The sequence below is a fragment of the Rattus norvegicus genome, chromosome 15, assembly GCF_021556685.1.
Source record: "Rattus norvegicus strain SHRSP/BbbUtx chromosome 15, alternate assembly SHRSP_T2T, whole genome shotgun sequence".
NCBI classification, from domain to species: domain Eukaryota; kingdom Metazoa; phylum Chordata; class Mammalia; order Rodentia; family Muridae; genus Rattus; species Rattus norvegicus.
In genome coordinates this window covers 46751761-46762088 of record NC_141548.1, presented here as the reverse complement: position 1 = coordinate 46762088, position 10328 = coordinate 46751761, and the positions used below count along the sequence as shown (strand labels likewise).

Genomic DNA, 10328 nt, shown 5'->3' with positions numbered 1-10328 from the left:
CACTGCACACATTTGTATGCTAACAAAGACCTAAACCTCCAAATGCCTGCCTCTAATCTTGGCTGTGCTTTCTTTCCACAGAAGCCTGTGGCCCAGGGAGATCTTTGGACGCAGCTCTGAGGACTAGGTCCCGACCTTCCTGAATATTTATTTCCGGCACCAAACACTGGTACAGACAGGAACCTCGAGTCCCCCACGTTTCTAAGCTTGCACTGCGGCCATGCTGGAACTACGTCATCAGTGTCTTCTCAGGCTTCACAAAGCTTGGACAGAGCATTCCCCTCTACTTTCCTGTAGGACATTTTATAAAGAAGAAGACTCAACTTCCAATGTGAAAATACTCTCCAAACTGAGGCAGCCTAGGACCTCCTGAGACAGACTCTACCCATCCTGATGTGTGGCTAGTTTGACCAAGCAAAGGCACCCAATACTGGAGACAGCACTTTGGTTCCCTTATCACAGGTGAGCACACAGAATGGCACCATCTCTTCAAGAGACGCTTTAGGATTTGCAGAAGTGCATTGCCTTTCTTCACAGGAAAACAAAATTTTATTCTGAACGTAGTACATTCGTTCCCTTCCTTTCCAGTCCTTTGGGTTGTCTTTTCTTTCTTTCATATTCTCTCTCTCTCTCTCTCTCTCTCTCTCTCTCTCTCTCTCTTTCTGTGTGTGTGTCTTCCTCTCTCTCCTCTTGAGATGTGTTTGTTTTTTTTGTTTTATTTAGTTGCAAAAGGAAAGAGAGAGAAAGAAGCTGTCCACTGAAACCTGTCAGATTGTCAAAGGCTGGCAGCATATGTGCTTGAAAAACCAAGTGTAAATCAGTTACAATTTCATAGACACGGTCTCTAAGCCAGGCTTTTATGAAGTACCATACTTAAGGTGCTAGGCTGCTGTCTCTGAAAACCCTGGATCTCTCTGTGACAGGGAAGATTCAGATGGAATCGTTTTAAGGATCATGGCTGCTTTTTACACAGAGGTTGCTTTAATAGGCATTGTTTATACCACAGAAGACAAGTGTTCGTTTGCATTACCTTTGCCATCTTGTAGAAAAGCAAGTTATTCACAAAAACCCCAAGTCCTGTCATCTGTGTGCATGAGTCTTTAGTAGCCCTGGGGATATCCACAAGTAGAGATACACAGGGAAAACGTGAGTTGCTGCTCTAAGGATGATGACCTATTTTATCTGTAATGGGTCTTTCTCTCTTTTTAAAATTTATTCATTTATTAGATATAAGTACACTGTAGCCATCTTCAGACACAGCAGAAGAGGGCATCAGATCCCATTACAGACGGTTGTGAGACACCTCGTGGTTGCTAGGATTTGAACTCGGGACATCTGGAAGAGCAGTCAGTGATCTTAACCACTGAGCCATCTCCCCATCCCACTAAAGTGTCTTTCTTCAAAGTAGCTCAGGAGCTCAAGAGCTCAGGAGCCACCCTGAACTAAACAGTGAGTTCTAGGACAGCCAGGGATACACAGTGGAACCCTGTGCCAAACAAACAAACAAAAACCAAAACAGCAAAGCAACCTTAAAAAACCCATCCCAAACCAAAGACACAAACAAAAATAGACTTTACAACTCTTATTTTGTCTTTTATTTTTTCCTTCCCCGGAGCTGAGGATCGAACCCAGGGCCTTGTGCTTGCTAGGCATGTGCTCTATGCTTGTGGTAAATCCCCAACCCTAAAAATAGACTCTAAAAATGTCAGAGGAGCCCCTCCTCTAGGACGTGGCTATGCTGAAGCATGCAGGTGGGAGACTCTGCAGAATCCGTGGCCCTGAGCATATGAGCACGCTTCAAGTCTCCGACTAAATTTTAAAAATGGCCTCCAATAAAACTACATTGCAAAAATTGGGAAAAAACAGAATGGAAAGAGTAAAAGAGTTGAAGATGCAGAGCCTGAAGAATCTGTGGTAGAAAAAGTACTGAACCGTCGTGTAGTGAACTATTTTGTGAAGTGGAAGGGGTTTACAGATGTCGATAATACTTGGGTACCAGGAGAAAATTTAGATTGTCCAGAATTAATTGAAGCATTTCTTCATTCTCGAAAAGCTGGTAAAGAAAAAGATGGTCCAAAAAGGAAATCTTTATCTGATAGTGAATCCGATGAGAGCAAATCGAAGAAGAGGGATGCTGCTGACAAGCAAAGTAGGCGAATATGATCTAGCCTCAGATGGTCTTCGCCTTCTATGAGGAGTGGCTGACTTGGCATTCTTGTCCCAAAGATGAAGTACAATAATAGTTTGCATATATATGTATATATATAATATTTATTAAATGTATATATATGTATATATAAAATCTGATTCTTGGGTTTTGAATTACTAGTGTGGAACAAATAGCATCCTGATGAAAATCAAGTCTGATATGCTGGTTTTGAAAGTATTGACAGTAGTTGGGAGATTTTTGGTTTTCGTTCTGCTTCAAAAGGCACTGACTCCTTTGAGTGAGTGAGAGCTCTCTGGAGTTGCTTCCTGTAACAGTAGAGTACTTGACACCATGTTGGATTTCCTCGGCTTGAAGAACAGATTTTCTTAAACGCTGGGGAGATTTTACAGTCATGACTCAAGTCAGAACTTATTTTTAACTTGGACACAGAAGGACCATTCTGGGGGTGCGTGTGTGTGTGTGTGTGTGTGTGTGTGTGTGTGTGTGTGTGTTTGTATGCAGTGTATGCATAAAACACTTACATAACCTGTCTGTTTTAGCTTGTTTTTAATACTCAAAAGAGCTGAACGTGAAAACACAGGTTGATGAGAGGCTATCACCGTGAACATTTTCCTGAAACCATAACCTTTCGGATTAAGCAGAGTCTGTAATGTATTGGATAGTTTAAAAGCAACCCTATCAGAATTGATGTATTATCAAGTAAATACAGTAGTTTATTTTCATACCAACTCCACCTTCAGAAAACGGAATTAAACAAAGTAGTAGCTTGATTTAACAACAAGGCTTGGCCGAGTGTGGTGGTGCGCACCTTTAATGCCACAACTCTAGAGGCAGGTGGAGCTGTGATTTAAGAGGCTAGCTGATCTACAGAGGCAGGTCTGGGTCAGCCGGTCTGTGTAAAGGTTCCTCTGGTTGAACCATTCCTTTGTAGGAAGTTAAAATCTGTACCAAAAGGTTATGTTTCATGGAATCTGTTTGATGTGGAAGTAGAATCATGGTTAGAGCTGATGTTGGCCATCAAGTCCTGCTGTGGTTTAGTCCCTGGAAGCTCTGGTTGGTTGGTGTTGTTGTTCATATGGGGTCTCAAGTCCCTTCAAGCTCTTTCAGTCCTTTCTCTGATTCCTTCAACCAGGGTCCCGTTCTCAGTTCACTGGTTTGTAGCTGGCATTCACCTATGTATCTGCCATATTCTGGCTGTGTCAATAAATAGTTTTATATTCCTTTAAAAAATGTCAGAAGAGAAAGGGAAATGACACGATGTTCACAGAATTAATTTTTAGCTTCCCAAAGGTTTCTCATTCTCCTCTCTAGGTTCTTTTCAGTCCTTCTTCACTACACATAACTTCAGAACTGAGAAGCAAAATTCATCTTGTTTTCATAGATGGGCATTAATGTCTAAGCCCATCCCTGAATATTGACTGGCATAGCTCTCTGACTATCAAGCCTGAGTGTGATTTCTTAGATATCACGAATTCTCTCATCCTGGAAGCTATTTAGAAATAAGTTCATGTAACACTTAATCCCTGTGTACATAGCAGAGGAGTGATTCCCTAATTATATAAGCTTTGGACTTTCCAGGAACACATAGGGAATTTAGACATCCTAGGTAGCTATGTTTTCTTTGCACCAGGGTCAGATTCAAACACTTTCCTGTATATGTGAATATTTCTAAGTTGACAACTCAGACCTGAAAGTCTTGAAAGTCTTGAAAGTCATAGTTTTCGTACCTACAAGGCAAAGGATTTTCTATATTTAGGTATCTAAACTTTGATACGGTTTTATGGGACTTTAGTGACAGCAATTTCTCAAGGACAGATTTCAAGTTATGACTATGGAAAGAATTCCTAACACCCCAGTGTAGTGGTACACACCTGTAATGTCAGACCTTCGGGGACTGAGGAAGAAGGACCACAGATTCGAGGCCAGCAAGGATTCATAGCAAGATTCAGCCTTAACCTAAATCACTGGAACCACATAACTGTATACATTATAATCTTGATTGAAGGAGGAGTAGGAGAGGGAAGAGAGGAAAGAGGAGAGAGAGAAGGAGGAGGAGGTTAAGAAGAAGAAGGAGAAGAAGGAGAGGGGTTGGGGATTTAGCTCAGCGGTAGAGCGCTTGTCTAGCAATCACAAGAGCCTGGGTTCAGATCTCAGCTCAGGAGCTAGCTCAGGAGCGAGCTCAGGAACTCAGAGTTAAAGTCTGGAAAACAACTTTCCAAACAAATGGTCCAAGGAAACAAGCTGGAGTAGCCATTCTAGTATCAAATAAAATTGACTTTCAAGGAAAAGTTTTCAAAAAAGATAAGGAAAGACACTTTGTATTCATCAAAGAAAAAATCCAAGATTAATTCTCAATCCTGAATATCTATGCTCCAAATGCAACAGCACCTACATTCATAAAAGAAACCTTACTAAAGATCAAATCACACATTGCACCTCACACAATAATAGTAGGAGATTTCTACACCCCATGCTCATCTATGGACAGTTCATGGAAACAGAAATTAAACAGACACATAGAGAAAAGAACAGAAGTTATGAACCAAATGGATTTAACAGATATTTATAAAACATTCCATCTTAAAATGAAAGGATATACCTTCTTCCTAGCATCTCATGGTACCTCCTACAAAATGAACCATATAATCAGTCATGAAACAGACAACAACAGATACAGGGAGACAGAAATAATACCATGCATCCTATCAGATCACCAGGCATGAACCTGGTCTTCAATAACAACGATAATGTCAGAAAGCCCATATATACATGGAAGTTGATCAGTGCTCTACTCAGTTAACACTTGTTCAAGAAAGAAATAAAGAATTAGAGACTTCTTTGACTTTAATTAAAATGAATTTACAACATACCCAAACATATGGGACATAATGAGGGCAATACTAAGAGGAAAACTCATACCTCTGAGTGCCTGCAAAAGGAAACTGGAGAGAGCATACATCAACAGCTTGGCAGAACACCTAAAATCTCTAGAGCAAAAAGAAGGAAATAAACCCAAGAGGAGTCGAAGGCAGGAAATACTCAAATTCAGGGCTGAAATCAACGAAGTAGAAACAAAAAGGACTATACAAAGAATCAACAAAATAAGAAGCTGGTTCTTTGCGAAAATCAACAAGATAGATAAACGCATAGCCAGTCTAACCAGAGGTCACAGAAAGTGTATCCAAATTAACAAAATCAGAAATGAAAAGGAATAAAAAAACAACAGAATCTGAAGAAATTAAAAAAATCATTAGATCCTAGTATAAAAGCCTACATTCAACAGGAACATCTGGAGGAAATGGACACTTTTCTGGACAGGTACCAGGTACCAAAGTTAAATTAGGAATAAATAAACCCTCTAAACAACCCCATAACTCCTAAAGAAATAGAAACAGTTATTGAAAGTCTCCCAACCAAAAAGAGCTCAGGACCAGATGGGTTCAAGGCAGGATTCTATCAGACCTTCATAGAAGACCTCCTAACAATACTGTCCAAACTATTCCACAAAATAGAAACAGACAGAGCACTACCAAATTCATTCTCTGAAGCCACAATTACTCTTATACTGAAACCACAAATGACTCAACAAAGAAAGAGAACTTCAGACCAATTTCCCTTATGAATATTGACACAAAAATCCTCATTAAAATTCTCACAAAATCAAATCCAAGAACACATCAAAATGATCATCCATCAGGATCAAAAAGGTTTCATGATGACAAGTCATTATATTTTATGGAATATATAGGAATCAGTGGTTAAGTGATGAAGTGCAGAATAATGGAATCAGTGCAGAATAATGAAATCCCATAATACAGATTCCACCTAAATATAAGCCAGTGTATTGAATACTTGCATAATTCTAATGATTGTAGACATAAGAAAAATTACTTTGTCAAGTGCCTGAGGGTATATTTTATGTTATAAAATGTAATATAGAAAATATATGACATTTTGATCACAGCCTTCTCATTGGTGGAATCTTGGGGTTGTTTTGATATTCATTTCCCTTATGACTAAGAATGTTGAACATTTTTAGGTGCTTCTCAGCCATTCAATATTTCTCAGTTGAGAATTCCTTGTTTAGCTCTGTACCCCATATTTAATAGGATTATTTGGATCTCTGGAGTCAATTATTAGCCCTTTGTCAGATGTAGGTTGGTACAGAAACAGACAGGTAGATCAGTGGACTAGAATTGAAGACCCACAAATGAACCCACACACTTCTGATCACTTGATCTTTGACAAAAGAGCTAACACCATCCAATGGAAAAATTCAGTCCATGATGAACTGGAGTTCAGCATACAGAAGAATGCAAATAAATCCGTTCTTATCTCCTTGTACAAAGTTGAAGTCCTAGTGGATCAAAGACCTCCACATAAAATCAGATACACTGGAACTAATAGAAGAGAAAGTGGGGAAGAGCCTTAAACACATGAGCACTGGGGAAAATTTTCTGAACAGAACAACAGTGGCATATGTGCTAAGATCAAGGATGGCAAATGGGACCTTTTATGAAATTGAGAAGCTTCTGTAAGGCAAAAGTCACAGTCACAAATTCCTAAGCCAGGGTTTCTCAGCAGTGAGTCTACCAGATAAGAGGAACTGGTGGATCACCTGGCTTACAAGCAGGAAATTCAACTATGAAAGTAAGAATCTCATGTATTTTCAAGGCACATCATTTAAGGTTCCCAGAATAGGAGAAGGAGAAAAGAAGGAGGAAGAGGAGGAGGAGGAAGGGGAAGGGGAGGAGGAGGAGGAAGGGAGGGAGAGAGAGAGAAAGAGAGACAGACAGACAGAAAGAAAGGAAGGAAGGAAGGAAGAAAGGAAGGAAGAAAGGAAAGAAAGAAAGAAAGAAAGAAAGAAAGAAAGAAAGAAAGAAAGAAAGAAAGAAAGAAAGAAAGAAAGAAAGAACTGAGTTCATTTTGAGGCTCCTTGTGGGCATCAGGAAAGGTCTGTGTGTTCTTCCTGCTCAGGGACTCCAACTGTGCTGCCTGGACACAGGAAGCATTTTGATCCTCTCCAGACTGCTGCAGCTAAGGCTGTGTCTTGGAGAGTGCAATTTCCTTTGCAGGCAGAGCATAGCCCTACAAACTGGAAGTGTGAAGGGGAAATCCAATATATATCAGGCTCTGTCCCAGTGTTAAGCCATGCCCATACCTTCCACACTCTTCCAGCCCCGCCGTCAGGTAATCTATCCAATGGCCCCTTGAACAGGCCGGCTCTTTATGCCCTTTCTTCACCAGAAGATTGTCTCTTCTACTGGCTTCCCCTTACATGATTCGCCTTTCTCTACAGTCCTGCCTTTTCATTTCTGCCAGTGTTTCTGGTTCCGGGCGTTTTCAGAGTTTGCAGGGTTTTTTTTGTTTGTTTTTTTTTTTTTTTGTTTTGTTTTTTGTTTTTTGTTTTTGTTTTTTTTTTTTTTGTTGCCATCAGTTTTTCTGGGAGAGTGGTTTGTTTGAGCCCAATGTTTTATTTCTGGAGTCGTCAGCTTTTCTGGGGCCAGTGGTGTGAGCCATATGGGTTTCCAAGAAGAAGACTTCAGAGGGTCAAGGCACATGGGTGCCCCCCCCATGGCAGAGCCAAGGAAACCTACACAGAGGAGCCCACAGCATGCAGTTCCGGACCCAGCTAATTGAAGCCCAGGGCCCTGGGCCTTATGAGTGAGTGTGGTGGGCAGGAGGAGACAGTCCACTGGGCTCTTCTCAGCTTCTGGGCAGCTCACAGAATCTGACAGCCAAGGTTCTCTAGTTTGCTTTAAGGATATGGCTTTCTCACAGTTTCAAGGTGAGTTAGTACAGAGGTCAGGGAAGCTCACTACCCACAGCAATTTGGGCTTGTATGTTCACCTTGGAATCATATTAAAATCTCTTGGTAGTATTTGGTTTTTTATATTTATTATTGTTATTATTATTATTGTTTAGTCTTTTTCCCCTTCCAGTTTACACTCTTGACTATTCTACATCCCATACCTCCTCTCCTGCTCCAGTCTCCAAAAGGATGTCCCAATCTCCTACCCCCACCCCGCAAGACCTCCCCACTTCCAGGGGCCTCAAGTCTCTTGAGAGTTAGGTGCATCTTCTCTCACTGAGTCAAGACCTAGCATTCCTCTGATGTATATGTTTTGGGGGCCTGTTAGCAGCTGGTGCATGCTGCCCTGTTGGTGGCTCAGTGTCTGAGCAATCTTGGGGGGTTCCAGGTTAGTTGAGATTTCTGGTCTTCCTATAGGGTTGCCCTCCTCCTCAGGTTCTTCCAGTTCTTCCCTAATTCAACCACAGGGGTCTCCAGCTTCTGTCAATTGGTTGTGTGTAAATATCTGCATCTTACTCTTTCATCTGCTTGTCGGACCTTTAGGAGGACAGTCATGATCAGCTCCTGCTTGCAAGCACACCATTGCATCAATAATAGTGCAAGGCCTTGGGGCCTCCCCCAGTCTGGGTCTCAATTTAGGCCAGTCACTGGACCTCCTTTTCCTCAGGCTCTTCTCCCTTTTTGATCCTGCAGTTCTTTCAGATAGTAACAATTCTGGGTCAGAGTTTTTACTGTGGGATGGCAATCCCATTCCTCCACTTGATGCCCTCTCTTTCTACTGGAGGTGAACTCTACAAGTTCCCTCTCTCCACTGTAGGGAATTTCCGCTAAGGTCCCTCCCTTTAAATTCTGAGAGTCTCTCACCATCCAGGTCTCTGGTACATTCTAGAGAGTTCCTCCAACCTCCTAAGGATGCCTGTTTCCATTCTTTATGTTGGCCCTCAGGGTTTCAGTCATGTTACATTTCCCCCTCCCCCAATATCTGATCATGTTCCTCTCTTCCTGTCTGCTTTCCCACCCAAGCCTCTCCCTCCCCACACCAGGATTGATTTCTTCGTCTCCTAAGTGGAATTGTGGCATCCTCACTTGAGGCCCTTTGGCTTGTTAACCTTTTTGAGTTCTGTGGATTGTATCCTGGATATTCTGTACTTTTTAGCTAATAACCTCTTATTAGTGAGTGCACACCATGCATGTCCTTTGGGGACTGAGTTACCTCACTTACGATGATATTTTCTAGTTCTATCACTTTGACAGCAAATCTCATGATGTTCTCGTTTTTTTTTTTCGCAACACAACAAATTGCCTTTATTTCAGTATGCATCCACATTTCAACATTTAGTGGTCCTGAACAGAGTGGGGAGTGTGGCAATGAGCCAGCAGCCAGGCCCACGGATCTGCAAACTATCTGCGAACGCGGTGACACAGAGCTCCTCTGGGTCCCTGCCGAGGGTCTGAGGAGCAACAATGAAAATCGAGTCTGCAGGGTCAGGGCCTCATGTTCCAGCTGTCAGGCTCCACACTAGACCCGATGGGTGGTCAGGGTGACTGAGAGCCCTGTTCAAACCTTTTCAATGTGTAAAAGCAAAGCTATTATGGGAAAAGAACCAACTCAGAACCATGTGTACCGAGGACTCTTCGCATGGCCTTTCTCTAGGCATGTATCCAAGGACTCTGAGCGCTGGCCAGTCTGAGTAGCTCTGTGACTGCTCTGTTCACCTCTAGACCTGAGCTCAAAGCTCAAGGGCTGTGGTGGTGGCAGGGCCAAGGACCCGGAGCTCCCTCGAGCTAAGTGAGGGAGGCCAGGCTCTTCCAACCTCATCTGGTGGCTTCTGGCCACAGCAAGTGTTGGGTGGTGATGGGACAACAAGGGATTTTAGAAGGGAAAAGCAGCACCCCTTGATAAAGGTGGGGAGACGGGAAGCCCTGAATTCCTCACCCGCGGCCAATTTCACTGGGAGGGGCAGTTACAATCTAAGCTTTGGCTAAGGGTGGGAGTGGAGGAGTGGGGACCATGGCTTGAATGGGGCAATAACTTAAGACTTAAGAAAGCAGGGGTGCAGCCAAAGAACCCCAAGTCCAGCGGTGGTCAGTCCCACGGCTGATACCTGAAGCCTCCCCATCTATTCTAAGGGCCACCATACAGCTGTGGTGGAGGGTGGGGCAGGCAAAGGCAGACCCAGGCCGAGTGCCAGCAGCAGGTGTGAGACGTGTCTGTTTACAGTTGCATTAGCTGTGCCCACCACTCCCAAATGAAACTGATTTCAACACACCTTCTTGTTTCTGGAAGTTCAACTAGGCAGACAGCAGTTACACTTGACAGATGATGTTACACAGCACAACTTAGGT

At 42.6% G+C, this 10328-nt stretch overlaps 1 pseudogene; it reads left to right on the top strand.

Annotated features, from left to right (window-relative positions):
* The first annotated feature begins 1836 nt into the window (after positions 1–1836).
* LOC148001016 (chromobox protein homolog 3 pseudogene) lies at positions 1837–2240 on the top strand (annotated as a pseudogene).
* Positions 2241–10328: the final 8088 nt, after the last annotated feature.